General features: G+C 44.6%; 1 protein-coding gene across 6 annotated transcripts in view; it reads right to left on the bottom strand.

Annotated features, from left to right (window-relative positions):
• FGFR1OP2 (FGFR1 oncogene partner 2) overlaps nt 1-22,997 on the bottom strand; it is a 244,873-nt gene that overhangs the window by 217,787 nt on the left and 4,089 nt on the right. For 3 of the 6 annotated variants that reach the window (XM_069628082.1, XM_069628083.1, XM_069628085.1), the window contains exon 2: nt 20,543-20,634. The exons of 1 other annotated variant lie outside the window; for it this stretch is intronic. The gene's annotated coding sequence lies outside the window, so the exon portion shown is untranslated. The remainder of the gene's footprint in view (nt 1-20,542; nt 20,635-22,997) is intronic. 2 more of the 6 variants (XM_069628084.1, XM_069628086.1) reach the window with 1 other exon arrangement.

Here is a 22,997-nt window from a genome sequence, read left to right as displayed (position 1 = left end):
CAGAAACAATGCTTGTTGTTCCATTATTTATATTCCTTCTGGCTTGCATGCCATCTGTGGTGTTGGTACATTCTTTCCCCATGTTGGGTTCACACGTGTTGTCACTGGGGTAGGTTCCCGTCATTATTGGCATTTCTGGGTCTCCGTTGAGGGATACCCTGTTGGTCTATCCACTCGTGGGCATTTGCCATCGTCTCAAAGAAGTACAATCTGCCTTCTCATATCACCTTCAGTTTGGCAGAGTACAGCAGCATGCAACGTATGCCCACTGCTCTGAGGCATTCCTTGGTTGGGCCAAAGCGCGCCCGTTGTCTCTGGACCAGGACAGTGTAGTCCAGGTAGATTGTTATTCTAGAGGAGTTCCTGGTTATCATCCCCCTTTCTCTTGAAAACGTCAATATTTCATGATCATTGATCTCAGGGAGGGGGTTCCGGTTTCCTGGTCAGGGCCTTGAGGGCTCTCTCCACCGCGAAGCCCTGGGTCAGTACCCCTGCCCCGATCTCCTACAACAGCAGATATTTGACTTAATTTGTGGGGTCTCTGCCCTCTTGTCCTTCTGGCACTCCAAGAAGCCGGATATTATTCCTTCGGGCCCTCCCTTCTGCATCTTCCACCCTATGTCCAAGGATCTTCTCCCGTTGGAATAAATCTGACATTTGGGTCTGGGTGGTAGCGACATCAGTGGCGTTTTGCTGTACCTGCTGTTCCGCCGTACTCACTCGGTCTGCCAGTGTCCTTACATCTTGCCGGAGGAGGCTCATATCCACCATAACCCTATCCAGCTTATTTTTCCAGGGACGCCTTTAGGGCTGCTATAGCTTTCAGTATTGGGCCCTCACTTCCTCCTCCCACTTGCTGTGCAGAGCTAGCCAAAGCCATATTTGTGTCTGATGGGGTGGGTTTGGCAAAAGATTTGATGCTAGTTTGTTTGCCTTGTCCTCCTTTTGATTTATTTGGCATTCTTCTGTTTGAGGCGTTATGCGTCGTCCTGCCCAGTCCGATACCCTTCAAGGTTGCTCCCTGGGCTTTTCTTCCTGGTGCGCGCAGATTTATTTTGAGGCTCGTGTGTTCGATGCCCTCCTTTCGTTGAGATATGTTGTTCCTCGCTTAAATCCCTTCTTGTTCACTCAGTGTTCCGGAGAACCGCGGGCCGACCTCTGTACCCCACTCCCTCCTGCGCCGTTACGCCAAGGCGGTGGGTGGGTTCTGTCCTCCCATGTATTTACGTTGGTGTGGGGGGCGTCTGGCTGATGTTATGTCCCTCCGCTGCCCTGATGACCCTTTGCGGTTATATTTGTAGCATGTTTTTAATACGGTCTGTTCTGGCTGGGAGGCACTACTCCTTCTCACTTCTTCTTGGGCCCAGAGGGCCAGTCCACGTACCGCTGTATAGTTCCCTGCCCTAGAGTTGCGCCTATTTTAGGCCTTGGTTTGTGGCTCTGCGCGAGAGGCAGAAGTCCGTAAAGTGCTTTGTACTATAGTCCGTTGGATTAGGCAGCTCAACCTGCCTTTATGTCAGTTCTGGCAGACCTAATAGGTTGGGCCTCCCTGCATGTTAAGTTCGCTGTATATCCAGCTCGTTTCAGGTCTGCTGTCCCGAGTTTCATCTTCTTGTTCGGATATCTGCTATATTGCTCAGCGGGTGGCTTGTGCTCTCCCACGCCAACCAGTCATTGCTGTAATTTTTGGGGCTTGTGTTCATAGGGATCTAGGTCCCAGGCCGTGGGGGTCTGCTGTATCCCCGTTCGCTATGCCTACACACCCCCTCTGATCTCTATTCCCTTCTGGTAGCTTTAGCAGTCTGGGGGGGGCGGGTTGCAGGTGGCCGGGCATGGCACAGCTGTGGTCCTGCTGCAGTGCGGGTTGTGGCAGAGGTTAGACCCCCCCCTCTGGCACCTGCCGGTTTTATCTCTTGTCCCCCTTTGCTGTATGCCACGTACCTGTGGTCCGTATGCGGGGCAGCAGATGCCCACCGACTTCAGAGGTCTGTTGCGTCGTGGATGTCTTCACCCCGTCCCAGGTCGGATGTGCTGGCCTCTCTTTCAGGCGGCTACGGGTGCAAGCCCGCTCTTTTTTGCGAGGTTCCCAGGCTCCGGTGCTGATCATCTTCCTCCAGTAGCCCAATCCGCCAGTTGTGCCGGTGGGCCACTGCGTGTTTGGCCTCACTGTCTCATTGCTGCGTTCTTGTGGCCTTTAGGGACCATTGTGTGGGGCCTCTTCAGGGTCAGTGTTATGCCGCTGTGCAAACGTACTGGGCTGGCTATACCGTACGCTGGGCGCGCTGCTCTCTGTCCGTCCGGGAGTTCTCTCTGGGTTCTTCCGATTCGGCCACTCTTGTCTTTCGGCTGTGCTGCGATATGGGGTTATCGCCCCCCACATGTGCTCCAGCCTCACCGAGCCGCACAGCCCATGTCACGGCCAGTCCTCGGCCCACAGGCAGCCAACCAGTTTTGGGACTCTCGCTGGCTCGCACCAGGTCGCTCCATGTGCTGCCGGCTTCTCGATCAGAAGGAGGGAGGGGATGGGTTCCACCTTGCACTGCCTCAGCTCACCGGCCCCTCTCTGCATCCACTTCGTTGTCTCTTGGGTGCCTCTTGCGCTCTTCCCGTGGACCATGCGGCTCCATCAGTGCACCACCGGCTATCCGCATCCCCATCAGGCCGGCAGAGTTGGATTGTTGTGTGCCACCTTCCAGGGTGCTCCCCCACGGCTTCACTGGTTGCAGCCTGTATTTTGTCCTCATCGGCTCTGGCACTTGCTTACTGGCTGCTGTTCACCACACTCGCCAGCAGCTGTCCGTCATCTTGGCGGCCGCTCCCCGGGTCTTCTCCGTCGTCATGTGACCATTTCGCGCTCTCCCAAGCGGCGGGCATCCACCCAGTGCACGTTCCAACACCTTGCCATCATTTTTGTTCGCGTTTCAATAAATATCAGGCCAGTTTTTGCCCTCTCGTCTTCAGGATCACGGAGGAGCTCCAAAAAGTAGCTGCTCAGCATGGCCACCAAGCCACACCCCCCGCTTAGTGGTTCTACTTATTTGGAATAGGTCTGCTTCACTTGAAAACAGGCACTGTATATCCCTCCAAGGCACTATCAATATTCTCAGTATGCGCTTTCTTGGGTTCCTTAGTTTTTTCGTTTGGCACATTACACTCTGCGTTATGCTTTTCATGTGTGGTTTAGCCTTGTCGTCGTCAGCAGTCTTACTCCCTTTCTTCTCAACCATAACATTCTGCATGTCTTACTCTTGCAAGGGCTTTCTTGTAGCACATGCAGCTATTAGAGGTTTGTTAACATCAACCCTTCTCATCTCATTGGCAGCACTAGGGCCGGTTACCAATGGGAGAGATTTGGCACTGCTCACCACACCCTCCACAACCGTACATTCAGACGTCCCAATGTTTAGTTGCAGGTTATCTTCACTGACAATTCATTTGTCAGTGTGTGAAATTGTTCTCCTGGTATACATGGCAGTTTAAGATACTGCCTTTTTTCTAAATATTGTTTCTATGTATCCTTACTCTCACGTGGGGAGTTTTCATTCGATAGGTCACTGCCTGTATCTAATGTGTCGCAGTCTAACCCATGTCCTTGTGTTTGTTGGTGCGCTGTTCCCTTACCGGTTTCCTCTCTCGATTGATACATTTATGCAATAAAAGGGATCGTAGGTTTATTTTGTTCTACAGGTGATCACATTTTTTCTAGTAAAGAGGTTAGTAGATTTTCAAATGCATTAAACATATCATTGGAGCGTTTGCTCAGGTGGCTTACATTACTCATGTCACCCCCGTAGGGTTCTTCAGTATATTGTATTTTAGAGTATGTTACATTTTTTGGTCACAGGGTGCATTACTTATTTTGTTAAGCATGGAGGGTACCACCACTTGACATACAGGTCTCGCCAGTTCACCCAGCATTACCTCAGACACATTCTCACTATCAAGGCCATAATAATGTGGTGTAGATGTTGAAATATCCTACACTGTCACCGTATTACACCAATGTTGTTTCAGTTGATATCGTATTCACTGCTCTATTTGACCTATTTCCGTAAAATTCTCATCACCATAACTGGAGTTGACAGTTTTATTCTCGCACATTATAGGGTCACTGATTATTTACATTTGCGAGCCCTTGAGGTACAATTGTCTCAGCAGTGTTCTCAACAGAGTACTCAACAATACACATTGAGCGCTCCTCTGCCCCATCAGATTCTACATGGATCTGTGCTTAAGCCACCCATTTCAGCTCTGAATTCACATGCATATCATTCACATTATTCTCTTTTCCCTCCACGTGTGTTTCATCAGTTATAGCAACTTCAGCAATTGGGTATGTTCCTGGTGAACCATCAAACAAGACTGGTCAGATATATTCATTTATTTTGGGTTTAGAGCCTGCGAAGGACTAATGGCACAGCTAATTAGCTTCGTGCCCAGATAACTCAGAGACCTATTTAGATCGTCTACGATCTCTTCCACAGTGCATTCTTCTTGTATGCTAAGCATACTTAAAGTGCTTAAACCGCTCATTTTGGGAAAATAGGTGGCAATTGTCTTAGCTTTCGCTACAGTTGGGGGTTTGGAGATCATTTTTTGGACGCACGTTCTACTGCAACATCGCAATATTCTAGGTTCCTGATGCTGCATGCACAAGTCTAAGGCTATTGGTTCAGTGGTAGGATGAATATCGGGAGACTGATTCTCATTCAGAGGATGTGGAATGGCCATTACACCTGTATGCTCACAGTGAGGAGCTACACACGCCCCCCACCCCCTCCCCAAGGTGGCGGATACATTTATGGGCGCCACTCTTCCGATTCCGCTTACTGGATGCGACAGCCCAAATATACTATGCAAGGCACCAAAAAATAAAAAAATAAAATAATCGAGCACTACTTCTGGAGAAAAAGCACGACATCAAATAAATTCCAGCGATTTAGGGTTTCGCCCATACAACAAAAATGGCAATACAGTTGTGCCTACTTGATTTGTCGGCCCAGGTTACCCTGGTGATCGTGATGCGGACTGCCGGACAAGATGGGCGTCCAAATGGGACATGGATGGCCATCTTAAGTCAGTGGTCTGTTTACCTATCAAAATTGTAGATTCACAGAATAGCGCAATCTGTGTTATGAGAAGTGTCATGTCTGAGGTACAGCACAATTATTTAAATTGGACAGTGATTTGAATTGCATAACCTCATGGGGATGAAAATGTCCAGAGCAATGTGGCCTTAGTGCCGGTTCTATATTAGTAGAGGACATGCGGATCATAGCAGATAACTCAAGTTTGCTATAAAATCCAAAATTCATGTTTGGTCTGATCCTCACCTGTGCTCATAATAGTATGAGGATCATGTCTTGTGCGACACTCTGTTACCGGGTCCATCTTGCATACATATTATTGGCTAATAAACCGGCAGTAACGGATAAATTGGCTTCAGTTGTGTCTAAAACCCCATCTATGTGGTGATGTAGCTGTCATTATGGATCATTAGTGGTGGTCTACTGGCCGCTACTGTATGGGACTATGCTTTATGTTAATCATAATGACAGTGCGTCCTCGTGAAGGATAATTGGCAATTAACATATTCTTACATACAAGCCATCTGGTCATCTCATCTAGGTCAAGTAGCCTTTTGGTATCAACCAATGGCTAGTTTGATTATTTTTACAATTTGTTTTGTTTGTAATTTTGAATATAGGCGCAGCATCCAATTGTGTTTGTAAGCTCTCAGGCTGCACCAAGCTGGATACAAAAGTGAAGAAATATATACAGACACTGGGGTGGATGCGCTCCAAATAAAGTTATTTTTGTGGTTATTTCTTTAGGTTTGAATCAAATAGCATTTTTTTTGTTTTTAGTCAAACTTTGTCACTGTAAAATGGTAAAAATGTTTGCTTATGCTGTTGCGTTGAAAATGTGTTACCACTTCAAAAGGTTGTCAAAAAAGGAGTTGATTCGTCCTCCAAAATATCAATGATTACATATAAAGAGTTTTCCTTAACCCAATTTGTCCGTTTCTATTTAATAGAAGCCATTTTTTTCCATTCACCAGTTCCTACAAATGAATTTGTATAATAAGTGTTCTTTTGCTTGTGAATACTGAGTTTGAAACAAATTATGCTATTAAGATCTTATTTCTGAAGTTCTCATTCCCTTACCTGGATTTCACCTTTACAAAATTTTATGAACGCGTTTTGCTGTGTTGGAACTTGATCTAATGTTATAAAATGGCACACGTGTGTCCAAACGGTCGATTCAGTATGCCTTTTGCTCCCTCTTCTTCATATCTTGATTATGATCCTGTTTCCCAATTACTTCTAACACTTGAAATTTTAGTTGTGCCACGCTGTGGTTCTTTTCCGTAAAGTCTCTTGCTACGGATGAGGTCAAGTATTTGTTTCTAATGCATGACTTGTGCTCATTCACACATATCCAAATTTTCCATTCCCGGTTCCCCAACATAGTATATGCCGGGCATCTTATGCAGTACACAGTGTAAAAGTGTCAGAGACTGATTTTTTTTTCTCCTGTACGTGGGTGCGAAACTATGCCACCTTGAATTATATTGTTGTAATTGCTGCAGTTGAGGCAAGGAAAGGTTCTTAGTCTACTGTTCCTTTTGACGTTCCTTCTTTCTTCCCTTGTGTTGACCAACTAGTGGGTGCTTCCGGCTTAGTTTTAGTTTGTAGGAGTCTCTGCCATGCTCTTATGTCACTTGGCAGTCGCGCTTTGCAAATCTTCATCTGGATATCCTCGGCCTTGGCGTTTTTTTATTCAGTTTATCCAGTTCAATTTTACACTCACCTGCGTCGCAAATTATTCTTTTCAATCTATGCATTTGTCATTATGGCAAGTTTCCCAAAGTATTTTGTGGGTGAAAGCTCATGCTGTGCAGCAAATTATTTAGGTCTGTTGGTTTAGTGAATAAGGATGTCGTAATCTGTAAATTGGTAACTTTGACATCAAGGTAGTGGATTCCTGATTCGCCTACTTCTGCTGTGAATTAAATTCTCCGATCTATGGTATTGATGTATGTCAAAAATGGCATCAGCATTTCCTTACTCCCATGTCATGCCAAAGATGTCACCCATGTCTTAATGCTGCCCTTCTATTGTAGGTTATGTAAGATATGGGTTTTCTCGAATTGGTGCATGAAGCAGTAGGCATATTCCATGGTGGCTCCCATAGCTGTTGCTGATGTTGGTAGGTAGAATTCATATTTGAAGTAAGAGCTGACAGAGATAAATACCAGTAATGTCAAAATAAACTTTCGCTGCTCTGATTTCTCCTTCCTGAAGTAGAAGCCATTCCATGGCTTCTTGTCCCAAGTCACGTGGAATGCTGGTGTAAAGACTGCTTACATCTATGGTAAACAGGATGTCATTGCTCGTCAGGCTGATCTTATCCAAAATGTTGAGAAAGTGCATAGGTGCTTGTTTTCTGGATAAGTGGCTGTAAAAAGTAATCGATGCATGTTCCTAATGGCTGTAGAACTCGACCTGTTGCTGCAACTATTGGTCGATCTGGTGTGTGTTAGGCTTTTGTGGATTTTGGGAATCAGGTAAAATTTGGAATTTGAGGTAGTTTGGTCTGTAAGAATGCTTTGGTCTTATATGAGATGAATCCTATTTGGTCTGCTTTCAGTAATACTTCTTCCAAATCCCTTATAATGACATTAGTTGGATTGTGGTCAATCTTGGCATATACTATGTCGTTGCTCAGTTGTCTGCATTTTTTTTATAATCTTCGGTATTAAGAAGAACAAGTGCTCCTCCTTCTACGGCTGGTTTTATGGTGATACTTTCATCTATGCAGAGTGTTCGAATGAGGGACATATCTCCTCTGCTCAAGTTATTGCTCCTAGGTTTCCAAAAATGTACCCTTCTCAGATCGGCAAGCACCATTTTTTAGAATACTTCAATGGCTGGTACGTTGATGCGTGCCAAAGTTGCTTTTAGGTTTAAATTCTACAAATTCTGTTGGTTGGGTCCATATTATTCTCTTGAGGAGGTACTTCTCCGAAAAACACATTGAGCTTCAGTTTCCTAACCAGTTTTATAACTCCAATTTAGTGTTGAACATGCTTGTACTGTAAGTGGGAACACATTTCAAACCTTTTTGTAGTGTGTTGCTTTGTTTGATTAGCGTCCCATTTGAAAGATTCACAACTAGGTTTGTTGCATTTGGAACCTTGTCATCATTCCCTGGCTTCTTCCTTTTCCCCCTCCTCGTTCTTTACCCCCTTTGGCCACTTCCTAAAAAAGGTCTCTAGCTGCCTGCTTCACTTGTGCTGGTTTGTCCTGTTCCTGTATTTGTCGATTCTGCGTTCTGCGCTGGTGTTGGAAGGGTAGTTTCACCTCTAGTTGAATCAGTATCAGAGTTGCTGTTGTCCAAGGTCGGGTTATTTGTCCTTGGAGGGTGGAATTGATATCGGCCCATGTATACACTTCGTGGTTTAGGTAATCATATTTATCACGGCAAAACTTCCAGATTTTTCTTGCTTCTAAATCTGTTTTATATCCTTCTAGGTGATTATTAAACATCAGCCAAGATGTCAGTGAATGTTAATGTCTCTGCATCCGTCAGTCCAGTGATTTCTAAGGATAGTTTGTTGATTTCCTTCTCAAGGGTCTCCAAATTTACAGAAAGTTCTTCAATTGTTAACAATATCAGATCAAGTGCACACTTGTTTAGGATCCATTTCCATTTATTTTTTTTACAAAACTCCCTTGTTCTCTTTACATAATGTTGGTCTGAGAGAGATACTAAGACCTTGAGGTATTCTTTGTGCTCTTTAGTACCGGCCTACGGTTATCGCATGTAATTTCCTGCTGATTGATTTCAGTATGATGTATTTGAGTTGTTTGATCCTTTTCTGAGGATCTGTGTGTTGTGCGCACTGGTGTGTTTCCTTAATCAGCCTCAGTATCGCGTTTGCTATTGGTTGAAAAACCGAGTGCTGTAGCTCTAAGTCCTGTGAGATGTTCTTTTTCGTCAGATGACATGGTAGCATGCCTCCACCCACAGGAATCACACGGAAGTGTTAAAGTCAATGTCAAGTGGGTGAGTGGGCACTGCTTTTTTTGTATTCAATATATAGAAATCTACACAGTTGTAAGTTTTGTTTCCAAATTGTGCGAGGGGTGCAGCCCACTAAATAGTGCCACTGTGTGTGAATAGGACTGTGTGTGGACCGCATACCCCATTAACCGAAAAGGGTTTGTTTTCTGTGCGGTTGAACCAGGGTCTAAACAGGTATTATCCTCCAATGCGTGCAAGTCTGAACTTTAGCCTATGAAGGTGTTCCTACGATAGGACAGATGTGAATAGGAGTGTAATGCTGTACCTGGCCATATATAGGTGTCTCTGGAAGACATTCGTTAATGAATACTGGGTGCACACTTGGGACACTTGGGTCATCACTCTAAACAACCTAAAATTGCCCTCCAAGCCCCAGCCACCCAATACCCCTCTACCCACCCCAAAAAAAGAAATGTGTGGTGCCTCCGCTGACAATTCAAGACAAAGGCGCCACCAAGTGATCCAAACACTGATCCGGTAGCACCCTACTCATAATTATATCCAAGCAGGACCCCATCCCACCCCATCCCACATCTATTAAGTATGTACAGCAAAACTCCAGTCCAGTAGTATCGCAGTATTACTTCCTACAACAACATCCCGAACCTTAGTGTGCCTCATCCACAACCAGCATTCCACCCCATACAGAAGAGTACCTTGTCACCTAAGGAGTTAGGTCCCAACAGAGACATTTCACCCATGCAGCCACCAGCGTAAAAACAGAACTCTTGCAGCCGTATATAATACCCTAGTATAGCTTCAAATATCATTTACAAACTCCAGCTCTTAGTTCACCTCTCAGCCAAACCACACTGAACCACTGTACAGCAGACCCCAGTTCTGAAGCATCAAAATGCCATTCACGCAGCTGCCTGGAAGCCGCACGCACGATGCCAGTAGAACCGTCTTCCTTAGCACCTGCGTTACCCAGCTGCAACAGAGTGCATATGCTCCGCACTCTACTCCCAGCTCCACTGGGGCCGGAGGCCGCTCGGATTCTGCTTTTCAGTTCCGAGAGGTCACAGGGCCATCCGCAATCAGCACCCCACCTCGCATCCCAAGCTCCTGTCAGTTCACAAACAGCCCGTACACCCACCGGCTGTGACAACATCATGCAATGAAGTGAAAAACATTGAAGACGGAATAGTCCAGTATCTATCACCTCTCTATGTAGCAATACCGCTGAGGAATAAACCGCCTCTTCGACTCGAGGAGACACCCCTTCTGTTATTAATCACTTAACTGGCTGCTGCCTTCAACACTTCTTGCATCAAGAGGACAGGCCATCGTGTAATGGGAAGAGTTAGGTTTGTCCTTTGCAGTAACTTGAGGTATTTTAGATGGTGTGGCAATGTCTCCTTTAAGGCTGTGAGCCAGGACCACGTCATGGTGGGCTCCCAATAAAAGGAGACTCCTGCCAGCACATGCGACAGTACAGTGGCCAGGGCTTTAAGTGGGCCGGGGCTAGCTGGGGCTGAACCCCGGCAGTTTCCACAGAGGGCTCCCGAGCCGGGGCCCACCCCTGACTATGCCCAGCCTTGTTGCGGCTTGAGGCAGCCAGTGTAGCTGCTGCACAGTTACATAAGCTGCTTGCACTTCAGATTAGGACAAAATAAAAAAATAAAAAGAGTCAACACATTTTCTTTTTTCTAAACCCAAGTACCGACACCTGCAAGCAGCAGGTGTACCCATGCAGTGCAGGCTGCCCGATGTCTATGTACTCAAACAGGAGGATGGATGTCCAAGTCAAAAAGCAAGATCTTCCTGGAGTCATTTGGTGACTTCATCCTAGAGTCATCCACGGCTAGTTCAGGAAGATCATCAGAAACCATCCTGAGGTATGTGCATAGGCTGAAATATTTAAATGAGAGGACTCAGAACCATCACAGAAACTACTCCAGGATGAGTTCTGATTACTTCCAGTGATCTTGTATTACTCCAGGATGACCCCATGAAAACTTCAGGATGGGTGAGGATGACTCCAGGGGGACCCCATGACAACTTCAGGATGGGTGGGGGTGGGGAGGTGGATTACTCCAGGATGACCCCATAACTCCAGGATGGGTTGGGGGGGGGTGGGGGGGGTGCGATTACTCCAGGATGACCCCGTGGCAACTTTAGGATGGGTTTGGAATTCTGAACGATTATGGGCAGACAACTTCAGGAGGAGTTATTTCATGTTGCATCCAAACGATTTAGGAAAAGGGTTTTGATTCCTTGTGTGTAACATGGGTGGTATTACTATAGGGCAAGTCTAATTAGACTTATGGATAGTTTACTGGCAAACCTCAAGGGAATTTGCCTTCACTTTCCATCTTTGCTAGAGCACTCAAATGTCATTAACTAAGTTCGCTGATTTAGTATACAAAACTACAAATCCACCCCACAATGTCACGAACCAAACTGAACTTCCTCATTTCTTACCTCTAGCTAACATGGCATCACACCCAATAAATTCCTACAATTACAAATCACTGCACTAAAATACACACTTTCAAGGAGCCAAACAGAATCCGTTAAAGGTCTACCTGCATGACAGACTGCTAATCACTTCACCCCAGTATCACTATGAGCAGCTAGCAATTAGTTTGACCATTCACCACACCCAAGAAAACACTAGCTGACCCCCAACAGAAATGAATAGCACAAAAACATGTACCATTTACAAGTTGGTATCAACCTACAAATTCACCAGATCAACTGTATAGTTCTACACACAAGAGCACTTGCATCTCCAGTTTCAAAGAGCAGCGTGTGAGCTACAATTATGTTGTCGATTAGTAGCAGGGGCTGAGGTAGCAACCAAACTCAGTTGTGGGGCTGTTCCAATTCCATTGTTTTTAAAGACCGTAATCTGAATGATTGAGCAGCTGTGTGGGAACATGTAGGTGTCACTTCAATGTCTAAACAGGCATGACCGTCATACTGTAACAAGGACACACTGTTGAGAAGACGTGGTGATAGAGTTGTGCTGGTCAAATTAAACCTGTCTGACAAAACATTTGTAGCATACAATTGACTGTTACTTTATAGTCCAATATTTTGCAGTTGTTGCGCAGCTACATCTTTGGGGACTGCAACATAACACAGAGACATCTGCCGATTTACGGCTGTATCTTTCAATTGTCCAGGTGAAGTAACCCTAAAATGTTACTGCCTTTCACGCCCAGGTCAGAAAGCTCCCGATACTGCGCCAGTCCTTGGAGACACAAAGCTGCTGAAAAATCCAGAAAAGCAAGAAAATAGCTCAAAGCTCCACAACATCTAACGAGAATCAACTGGTCCCATCATTGGAGGAAAAAAACTAAAAACAACCATCACCATAAAAAGTATTCACTCCAGATCATCATAAACAATGATTAAAAAAAAAAAAAAGGATATTTTCAAAATTAATGACAGTGATCACTAGCCCTAGCAAGCATTCAATAACATTTACAGGCAAACTTTCTTCAATTAACTGCGGAGGTGAAATGGTTGGAAAAAACAAACTGCATTGAAGGGGCAATAAAAACCCTCCGGGAACCTCATCAACCTATATAGAGAATGTGACATAAGTAGAACTAGAACATGCAGTAATCCAGAGTCCCTGAAACTTATATTTGTATATATGAAATCAAGTAGCGATTTCCCCAAAGTGTTGAACTTAAACTAAACGTAGACGGAGGACAGCGTGAGTCATGGAGGGAATTAGAACACTGCCCCCGCGCACAAAGGCTGGCACAACTAGTCATACTGTGAATTGAAAAGGCAATGGAAAACAGGGGTAAACAAGCCCTCTATAGGTTCTTTAAAATGAATGGTGTAAAAGCAGTACAACAGCTCTGCCTCACTGGTATAGCTTCCGTAACTTCAAAAGAATTACAATACAAAATGACAGTCTTTGAATGCCAGACAGTTTGCTTTTTATGGGGAGGAGGTCAGCTTTACAGAACCTCTTTAGGGGTGCTTTGACCTTGAACTGAACTTGAGAACTGGTTATCTGGCCGGTACACTTTTCACAATACACAAATCTCAAACTGATGCATACTGTAAACAATCTTCCCCAGTTTGAACGAGGTGGAACAGGGAAGGGTGGGGGCCCGAGAGACTCCTTTAATGCAATTCATTTGCTGGACAATTAAGGGATGCACCTAGTTGGCTGGTGTTCAATGGCTTAAGGGAAAGCAACAATCTGCTTGCAAGCATCGTTAGGAGAAATAAATAGATGGGGGGGGCATCTGTCCACTGTTGTTAGAAGAGCCTTTTTCTCTCTTCTTAATGAGAGCTTGGATGGGCAATATCTGCAACCATTCTTTGCGTGCAGAATCACAACAGCAAATCTAATTTGGAGCTTTTGTAAAGTAAAGCCCAAAGCGCCCTGTACCAACAGAAGCAGGAAGGCAGGAATCAAAGAGGGCATTTAAACCATCCCCAGCCTGAGATTACAGCTATCCCCAGCCTGAGATTACAGCTGGCGGTGTGTGCAGCACACCCCGTACCACACAGCGGCTCAAACAGTCTGCCACACACTTCAAAACTTAGCCAGCCTTCATGCCAACCAAACACCGCTTCAGAATCAAGCAATATTGAAGATGCTGCGAAAGTCACACGCTTTCCACAACAATCCCCACACAAGGGAAATCAATGCCAGCGGGCGTCTGGGCAATTTATTGAAAATTACAAGCACTGTGCCCTTCATATACAATAGACACATACTCACAGGGGCTATCCGACACTGGAATGTTCTTAAGCAGACAACCAAGTCAAATCTTGTGTATTGGTTGGCCTGTGTGACTCTTTCCTTCACAGTAAAGCACTGGAACGATTTCACTCGTACCCACTAAAAGGTGTGGTCATGTGTATGAGTTGTATATGCACCGCAACATACACATAGCAATGTCGCACAAAGGGTGCCACAAGCACGTGGATAATGGACCACTTTAAAAAGTAAAAAAGCAACCAGGGATTTTGCAAAGGTTTGTTTAGTACATGAAACTCCCTCCGTTCAAGCCCACATGGGCACGGTCCCCTAGGGACCGGGGAGGGTCCAAGTGCTCTTCCAAACTAGTAATCAAAATTAACATTAAGTGGTGCCAGCAAGATAGCAATTAGTTTTTTTTGCCTTTTTTAAAAAAAAAATATGTTTTTCTTGATAACAAGATAGTCACTCTAGAGCAGTGGTCTTCAAACATGTTTGACCCCGAGCCCCCCTAAGAAAAATGTACCTGGCTTGGGTCCCCCTATACACATGGACTCCAAAATGTTAATCAGTTGCGGTTATCACCAGCTAGTATAGAATGGTGCTCCAAATGGAGGTGTGCGTGCCAAACACCAAATTCTTTCAAAATCATTGCTTGCAATAACTCAAATAGATAAGAGGGCAAATATTTGTAAACACAGCATTCAGATTTTTTTTGATACATAGGACTGGACTAAAATTAGTGTTGGATATTTATTTCCTACAGTAACGTTTCACTTTGCGCGCGCCTGTCCTGCCTACAGTTCGTATGCCCTGTGGAGGTGCTGGAGCCCTCCCATACTGCAGGAGCAGTGCCCGAAGTCCCATAGGAGTCCTGGGGGCGGCTTCTAGCCCAAAGATAGGCCTTGAGGCTTACCCAGCTGCTTATTTCACAATTGCAGCTTTTTTCCATGGACCCCGCCAAAATTGAAATTCCACTGCGGAATTATACCCATGTGCGCCCGTAGCCCCAATGAGCATCAACTTGGTTCCTAAATCAAGATTTCTTAATTTAAAGTGCATTTCTGCATACTGCCGCCATTTCCTGGCATGAGGACATGGTACTCTAAAATGGCTGATCCCTGCAACACAATTCAATCCTCTACCTAACTTCCTATCCCTGCTAAGAAAAGCGACGCAATTGTGTAATTTGCCCTCCTTGGGAGCCTATCCCGAGCCAGCAGGCGAACGCCGGCCCACCTGCTAAGGCACAAAGCCTGTCGTGCACATGTCTGGTGCCTTTCGAGCCAAGAGCCCTACACTTTTTCCACTAAGCCCCTGCCCCCCTGCTAGCCCCTCCAACCCACAGGATCTCCAGTCATGCCGATTAACATCGTCATGCTGCCGACGCCATCATTTTGAATATGCTGAACTGGTAAGCACCACTGCAGACCACGCCTGAGACATTGAACTCTTAAGTGCTTTTATCAGTGCACGTTGATCCTACCTTCCGGTATTTGATACATACCTGTATATCTGTAAACATTCTAACCTGCCATAAATTGTGCATTACTTGCAAACCCTGTTATTGCTACTATGTCATTCCTATCTCTTTCCTTTGACTACTGCTGCCCTACCTAGCCTTGTGTCAGCTGTTGTGCCTACTATACCAGCCTAGCCCTATGTTAGTTGTTGTGCCCTACTGCACTAGCCTAGCGCTGTGTCAGCTGTTGTGCCTACTATGCCAGCCTAGCCCTATGTTAGTTGTTGTGCCCTACTGAACCAGCCTAGCCCTGTGTCAGCTGTTGTGCCTACTATACCAGCCTAGCCCTATGTTAGTTGTTGTGCCCTACTGCAGTAGCCTAGCCCTGTGTTAGTTGTTGTGCCCGACTACACCAGTCTGGCCCTACGCTATCTGATATGCCCTAACTTTAGGCCACTGTGCATTATTGCTCTTGATACCCACTGTGTTTACTCCCGTTCTATGTCACTTTAGTCTACTATGCAGTTTAGCCCAATTAGGAGCCTTTTTGAAGTCTACTGTGTTAATATTTTAACCCTGCTAGCCTTATACACGTGCCATATAGTGACTGAAAATAGCTTAGCCTACTGTGCACACTTGCATCTGGACGTTTACTCTTCACTTCACTGTGCCTTCACAGGTTATCGCCTACACAAATTATGCAGACGATAACCAAATTCTCCTACCTCTTACTGGAGAGTATTCCTTGGACATGGCTTTGGTGAATAGAATTTATGGCATTGTTCAGGCATGGATGGCCACCCATGGACTATGCCTGAACGATGATACAGTTTATCATCCTAGGCACTATGGCTCACCTAGCTAAATTAAGTCCGGGTTATGCCCACTTCACCATTGATGGTAATGACATCAAAGTAGCTAAGGAGGTGAAGATCCTAGGTTTCTACCTAGATGCCACCCTTAACTTTACTAAACAAGTCAACTCCTATATGTGTACATTAATCAGAGCAGGCAAACAATTTCTCTCCACTAACATTTGCCTAATTCTCTCTAGAGCCCTCATACTCTCTAAATTGGACTATTGTAATGCCCTTTATATGCGTGCGAATAAACATATCCAAAAAATACAGGTACGAATAACGCCTTGAGAGCAGCACTGAAGATTAATAGAAAGGAACACATTTCCTCCACCAGGAGAAAATACAACTCGCCATCTACCTTCGACAAAATTTAACTCAAAATTGCCACCCTGACCTATAAATGTCTAAATAATAAAGCACCACCATATCTAAACGGACAGGAGTATCAGAAAAACATCCCACAGACCGACCAGAACAGCCAATTCCCACTGCCTCCTAGTACCACACTTCAAACTATCCACCATTGGGGGACACAGCTTCCCAGTCAAGGCAGCCCAACTGTGGAACTCCTTGCCTAAGAGAATATCAATACTTTGCCAAATTTAGACAGATAATGTTTGTCTGGCTGAAAGAAAACAACAAGTAAATTGCCATGCCATACATAGCCATACCACAACTGCCTCTACTTCGTAGATGCCAGCTCTAGTATTTACTAACCATTTACTTGACTGTTAATACTCTTCCTAAGTGTACATTCTTCTGTACATTAATTCGTTTTACTATGTTTTAGTCCACATTGGACACCTACTCTGCATTTAGTCTCTCATGTAAATTACACTGTCTCTGATGTACTTCATCTACCTATGTAACTAAGCTGAACGTATTCTTGTCTTGCGCCCCGATGCCCCACGGTCTGGTGCGCACTATAAAAAAAAAAAATAAACAAAAAAAACAAACAAACTTGCAAGTTGGACAGTGGCATACTGGAGAACTAGTGTGAAGGGTGGGCCTGTCTTTCAGCCCAGCCTGTCACTATTGGGTTCAATTTTTGCCATAGCCAATCACAGCTTTTCTTCCAGCTTTGACCGATATTTAGTCTTTAGGCTGCAAGTCCTGAGAATCCAATCTCGCAAAGGTACGAGGTGTACGAGGTGCTGAAAGCCACTGTACATCGACTGCACATTTGGATGAAGTTGGAAACTGCATTGCGCCAGGATGCAGAAAAGATGCTTATGCACATAAGATCAAAGAATATAGTGGAAATTTGGTCCACAATAAACAATTTAGATGCACCGCAGGATGGCCTGCTGATGAATCCCATTACAGCAGTTACATGGATCTCTTATTGCTCAAAATACTTTGATCCAAAAGAAGAGTTAAAATCAAGACCCCAAAGAACATTAACCACCTGGGAATACTTTAAAACATCACTCTAGACGACGTTCAAAGGATTATCACAAACTTGAAAAATTCCAGAGCGTCGGGTCCAGATGGGATGACTAATGCCCACCTGAAAGAGAACCCGGTTCAATGGTCAAAATTCCTGATGACTTTATTTAAACATATCCTGGCTACTCGACAAGTCCTGCTGACATGGAAAAAATCTGTAACTATCCCAATTTACAAAAAAGGGGCTACGCTCTGATCCAATCAACTACCACCCATCATGCTTTTGGAGGCAACGGGGAAGGTGTTTGCAGCGCTCCTGTTAAAGAACTTGTGGAATCTGATAAAATGAGGAGCCTGGAATTGTTATTGTTAGACTCATCATTAGAATCATTAGAGAATCATAAGACCCATTGGAAAGAATCAGTACTCTTTGTTACAGAACCACTACCCATTATTACCCATTGATAGAGAATCATTACTTATTGTTAACCAGTATTATTCCTTTAGGCATGATTGCATCATGGTTAGTTATCCATTATTGCATCCAGTTCCGAGTAGTACATTGCTGAAGTAGCATTATTATATTATCCACATATTAGACTGCCACCTTTGTATGCATTTGCATTTTGCTTATAGATTGACATGTTATGCATTTGAAGAGAGAAATAGTCCCTGTTGTATGAAGGGTTTGCTTAAAATGTTATTGCATTATGCATTAGAATGTAGCGCTTAGGCTGAGAGAGAAGTATTGTTTGCTATGAGAGAGAACGAAGTAGGCCTGGGAATGACACACTGTCGTATTTGAAACGACATGAAGAGCCATTTAGAATGTATGCTTTGTAGTTATGCACGGAGAGACACCATGTATGTTGAGTGTGCACTTAGAATTTGCATTATGCTTTGGGGATAGTGCTTGGTATTGTTTGAATGTGTTAGGCACTATATTCATAAACGTTAGAAAGCTATTTGGCTGGCATTTGAATCCATTTCTGATGGAGACACACAGAAGTTGTTTGCACTGGGCTCAGTGCGAAGATTGTTTTGAGTTATCAGTGTACCAGGAATTTGTAAACAGTTTTGGTTGATAAGAGGTCGCCTTTGTCCGAGTGGAGATGGCCTGGCTAATCAGCATTGCTGGTGTGCCGCAGAGACAACGAAGGTGGGGGCATGAGCGACATGGGGAGAGAGGAGTGAAGCCTTTTCACACAAGGAGTTGCTTTGAAAACGGGCACCAAGACAAGCTGAGAGTCTGTTGGAGGATGCAGTTAGATACAGATGGAGCTCGTTCGAGTTAATTGCTAATGGAGTTTGGATGGATACAGTCCTGAGAATGAGGGAGAGATGTCTTGGTGCAGCAGAATCCGATGACTTTGGGGCAGAGAGATTGTCAGAAGCAGTCGTGTGACCAGATTTTAAGGGGCCTGCCACCACTGACTGACTGCAGAGAGTAGCGGGAAGAGGAGAGATCTGGCTTGACAAATACAGAGCTGGAGAGGAGAGATATGCACAAGCAAATGAGAAGTATGGTTCATGGCTAGACAAACTGATTGATTACATTTAGTGGGGTGGCTTTGCTGATGGGTTTGGGAAGGACATGGCATCTGAAGGGGAGGTGCCTGAGCCAAAATGCATGGGGATGGCCACGGATGCATCCCTGTCCACCCCCGCAGAATTATGCCTACGATTAGAATGTGACACCATCTAGTTGTTGATCAGAAACTCACACAAAGAGCTTTGGGTTTGGCTGAAAGTGGAGATCAGACAGGGATTGTCTTAAGAGGGTGAGTGTGAAGCATGGTGTGGATTGGAGAGGTTCGATTCTGTATGAAGGAGAGGATTGCTGGATGTTTGAGGCTTGCATTAGACTGCATTAGAAACACAGGCTTATATTAGACTGCATTAGAATCACAGTTCGCCACACAGGCTAGCATTACATACTTGCATTAGGAACCTGAAAGGCTTATAGTTATTGCATGGTAGATTTGCACCAGAGGCATAAAAGGTACAAATTCAGTATTGGCTAGAGTTTTAGCATTGTTTGAATTATGCTTTGGTATTAGCATAAATAAATGTATTCCATTGTTATAAATTGAATCGATTCATGCGTTTTGTGTCTTGTGATTTGTGTCCACAGTAGTAAGATAGGAGTATGTTGGAATGTTGTTAGGCGTAAGTTAGGAGTAACACAGTGCACATAGGGCCTGAGATATGAAGGTATGGGGGGTATAGGCCACCCCCCCACCAAGGGGATTGTCAAAGATTGTCTGAGACTGGAGCATGCTTGCCCAGGTGGGCAAGACGATGGTTAGGGGGTTTGTTTTCCAGACTAACTTAGCCAATTTGTGTTCGGTTTCAGGCAAGCAGGATGAATGGCAAGCAGGTTTCATCAAGGAGGTGAGTATGGACCTCAATGTCTTTATCATCAACACCTTGAAGGCTCAAGTAGAAAGAAGCAAATCCCAAAAACTCTACATGGCCTTCATAGATTTCTCTTAGGCTTTTGACACTGTATACCAGAGATAATTGTGGGATAAACTACAGAACTGGGGATGCCCAAACAAAATCTTAGAGCCAATACAAGTTCACTTAGTACCAAGATCCATCTAAACAAGGTGCCGGGAATCTGTGAACACACTGCAAACCCCCACTTGAGCCTACAACACCTTAGTTTTTACATTTCAAGCTTTCAGAAATTGTACATGCCTCCAAAAATTTAAAATGGCAAACACCACATGGAAAGATTTCCAACAAACCATGTTAAAGGCTGGGGAAAAATAATTTTTAAGAAAGGCCCCAAAAGATTGAAACAAAGGCAAACACCACCTGCAAAGACGTGAACAGCTTGGAGGAAATAAAACTCCCCAAAAATGGGTCAGAAATAATAGTTGGAACACCATATTGATACAAGTCTCAGAAGACTCCCTAAGTTCTAGCTTGAGTTTTTTTTTCTTTTTTTAAGTGTGGTCCTGCACTAGGCCACAGATGTGGTAAACCACACCTGGATGCACATTGCACAACGCTAATATAAACCTTCAGCGCTACTACTTAACCAATGGTACATACCTGCCTGCGTGACTGGGTCAAGTACTTCATTTGATTTTTCTTGCTGAGACACAGGTGGTTATGTTGACACAAGGACGCTTGGAGCGATGCTGCTGCAATGAAAACAAAACAGTCAAAGATACAAGGATCTACCTGAGACGTCAAAATGAAGACTAGATGAGCAGGGGTTAAAACCAGCTCTCGCTGTTAGGTAGCTGATGCCCAACGCGGGGAAACCAGGAGAGTACACAGTGCACTGTAAATGCAACTACCACATGAGACGTGAACTTTCAGTACTGCCCCAAACTGGACATGAGAAAGGAACAGTCTCAGAAATAGGTTTGAAATCCCCAGATTGTGACTCCTAACTATACATTTAAAATTGCCCCACCATCACCCACAGCAAAATACTGTTATAAAAAAAAAAAGGTCGGTGTTGGGTAAGAATTGGTGCAGTCACACTGCGTGAAACTACACAACACTTATCTGCTTGGTATTAGGTAACCGACCTTATGATATAGGTCTGTACTAGACAAGTTGGTAGTGTGACTCAGCAGCCAGGCCTATATCAAGAGGGGTACATTTCAGCTGTGCAAATGAAACCCGTAAATACAAGTAGCCAAGTAACACTTTACACTCAAGGTTTCAGTTATAAATAATTATTTAATTAACGTCAATTTTTAAATAAGCATTCTTTAAAAGGCAGTTTGTGTAAAAATGTAAATATACATTAAAATTACTTTTCAGAATTAAAACAAGTTAGTGGATAATCTTTGGCTATGCTTCTTACACCGTGATGTGACTTCAATCAAAAGGACAGTAATGTCATTTATATATCACACTAGTATAATTTGCAGATTCTGAAGTTGCAGAAAGGAAAGGAAGGAAAAAGGTTAGACAGTTTCTCAGTATATGTGAGGAAAACTAAATCTTCCAATGCAATATAGATAAGCCTTTCACAGTAGTAACAGTATACAACAAGCTACCAACTATGAGGGAACAACAGTATCAAAGTCAATGGACTAGAAGAGTCTTCTGGGAGACAGGGCAGCCAAAGCCATTTGGGACATAGTCTATGGATCTGATGCACTTCTTAGATCAAAGTCTTGCAAAGTTAGAGCATTTGTTAGAAACATCACTTGTAGGGTCACAAGCTGTTAAGCCTGAGAAAAGAGAATTGGAACCAACTCTAAAATGCAAGTCAATGCAATTCCTAACTGAGAAGAGAGTGGCTAAAAGGCAATATGGTAAGTACCCCAAGCCTAAACAGTATATGGTTTGAAGAAGACTGGTCCAGCTGGATTCTGTCTTTGTACAGCAGTGCAGACCCTTGTTCCTGAGCCTTAGTCGTGGGGACAAGAGGGAGGACACCTGGAGGGCTCCTGCGGCGGGTCGGTACTTGGGAGGTCGTCGGCAGCTGCGGGCTCTTTTCGGTTCAGCAGCACTTGCTGTTTCAGCGCTTAGCAAACAGCACTGTTGCAGATCTTGGACACAGGTTGGACTCTCTTCGCTCCGTCTGTCCTACACTCTGGATCTGGAGGTCCTGCTTCTGGAGAGCCCTTAGGCTCCTAACCGGATTCGTTCCGCGGCAGACGTTGCACTCGACTACAGACACTAGACCACTGGCATTGGGCTTCCAATGCAACTGAGAGGCACAGAAAGTCGGGGATGGTGGTTCAGTGGAGTACGTCTCATGGTTAGTTGGTCCCAATAACCCAAGGGGAGAAGTTGTTCCAGAGGAGCTTCTCTGTCAAGGTGGAAAAGAAAAGAAGAAAAAAAAGAAAAATAAAGAGTTCAGCACAGCCGTAGGGCTTCACCGGGCTATTCAGAGGCCCAGGAGCTTGCAGCAAGTTTCGTTCACGGTTTCTTCGTCGGGCGTTTCTCCCAGTGGTCGAATGCCCGTAGTCCCAACACAATCGACTTTTAAGCAGGTTTTTTCCATTCATGCACAGCCTAGGCTGTCACACAGCAGGGTGGCTGTCCTAGTTGCATTCAGGCGTTCCTAGAGACAAAGGACAGGGGAGTTTCGGGACACTCCCTCACATCATGTCCTCGCAGAAACACTGGAGCCAGGGGGAGGCACAAAGCGCTCAAACCTGTCTCAACGCACAGAGTAAAACCCAAGAAAGACCTCACAAACAGAAAATGGCGAAAAAAAGAAGCCCGGGCCATTTTGACAAAATGGTCACCCATGGGCACTGTACTGCAGCAGAGGGTTCAGCCTGTGGTAGAAAAGCACAATGGTAGGAACCAGTGAACCACTGCCACCAGCCATTTAAAGTAGTGAGGGCAACACAAAAATGTTACATGAAAATGTAGGATAAGGGGCTACTAGGTAACCCCCCAGCACTCCACATAAGATGGGGTGTGCTGGACCTACAAAGAGAAAGTCAATTTCACTTTACGGTTCTTGGGAACTGTAGTTAACACAAGAAAAAGATATTTAAACCTCCTGAGAAATCTATAGGATTTCTCA

This window comes from Ambystoma mexicanum, chromosome 12, assembly GCF_040938575.1.
Source record: "Ambystoma mexicanum isolate Mex_15411 chromosome 12, UKY_AmexF1_1, whole genome shotgun sequence".
Taxonomy (NCBI): domain Eukaryota; kingdom Metazoa; phylum Chordata; class Amphibia; order Caudata; family Ambystomatidae; genus Ambystoma; species Ambystoma mexicanum.
The sequence above is the reverse complement of the archived record's forward strand: the minus strand, read 5'-3'. Positions and strand labels throughout refer to the sequence as shown.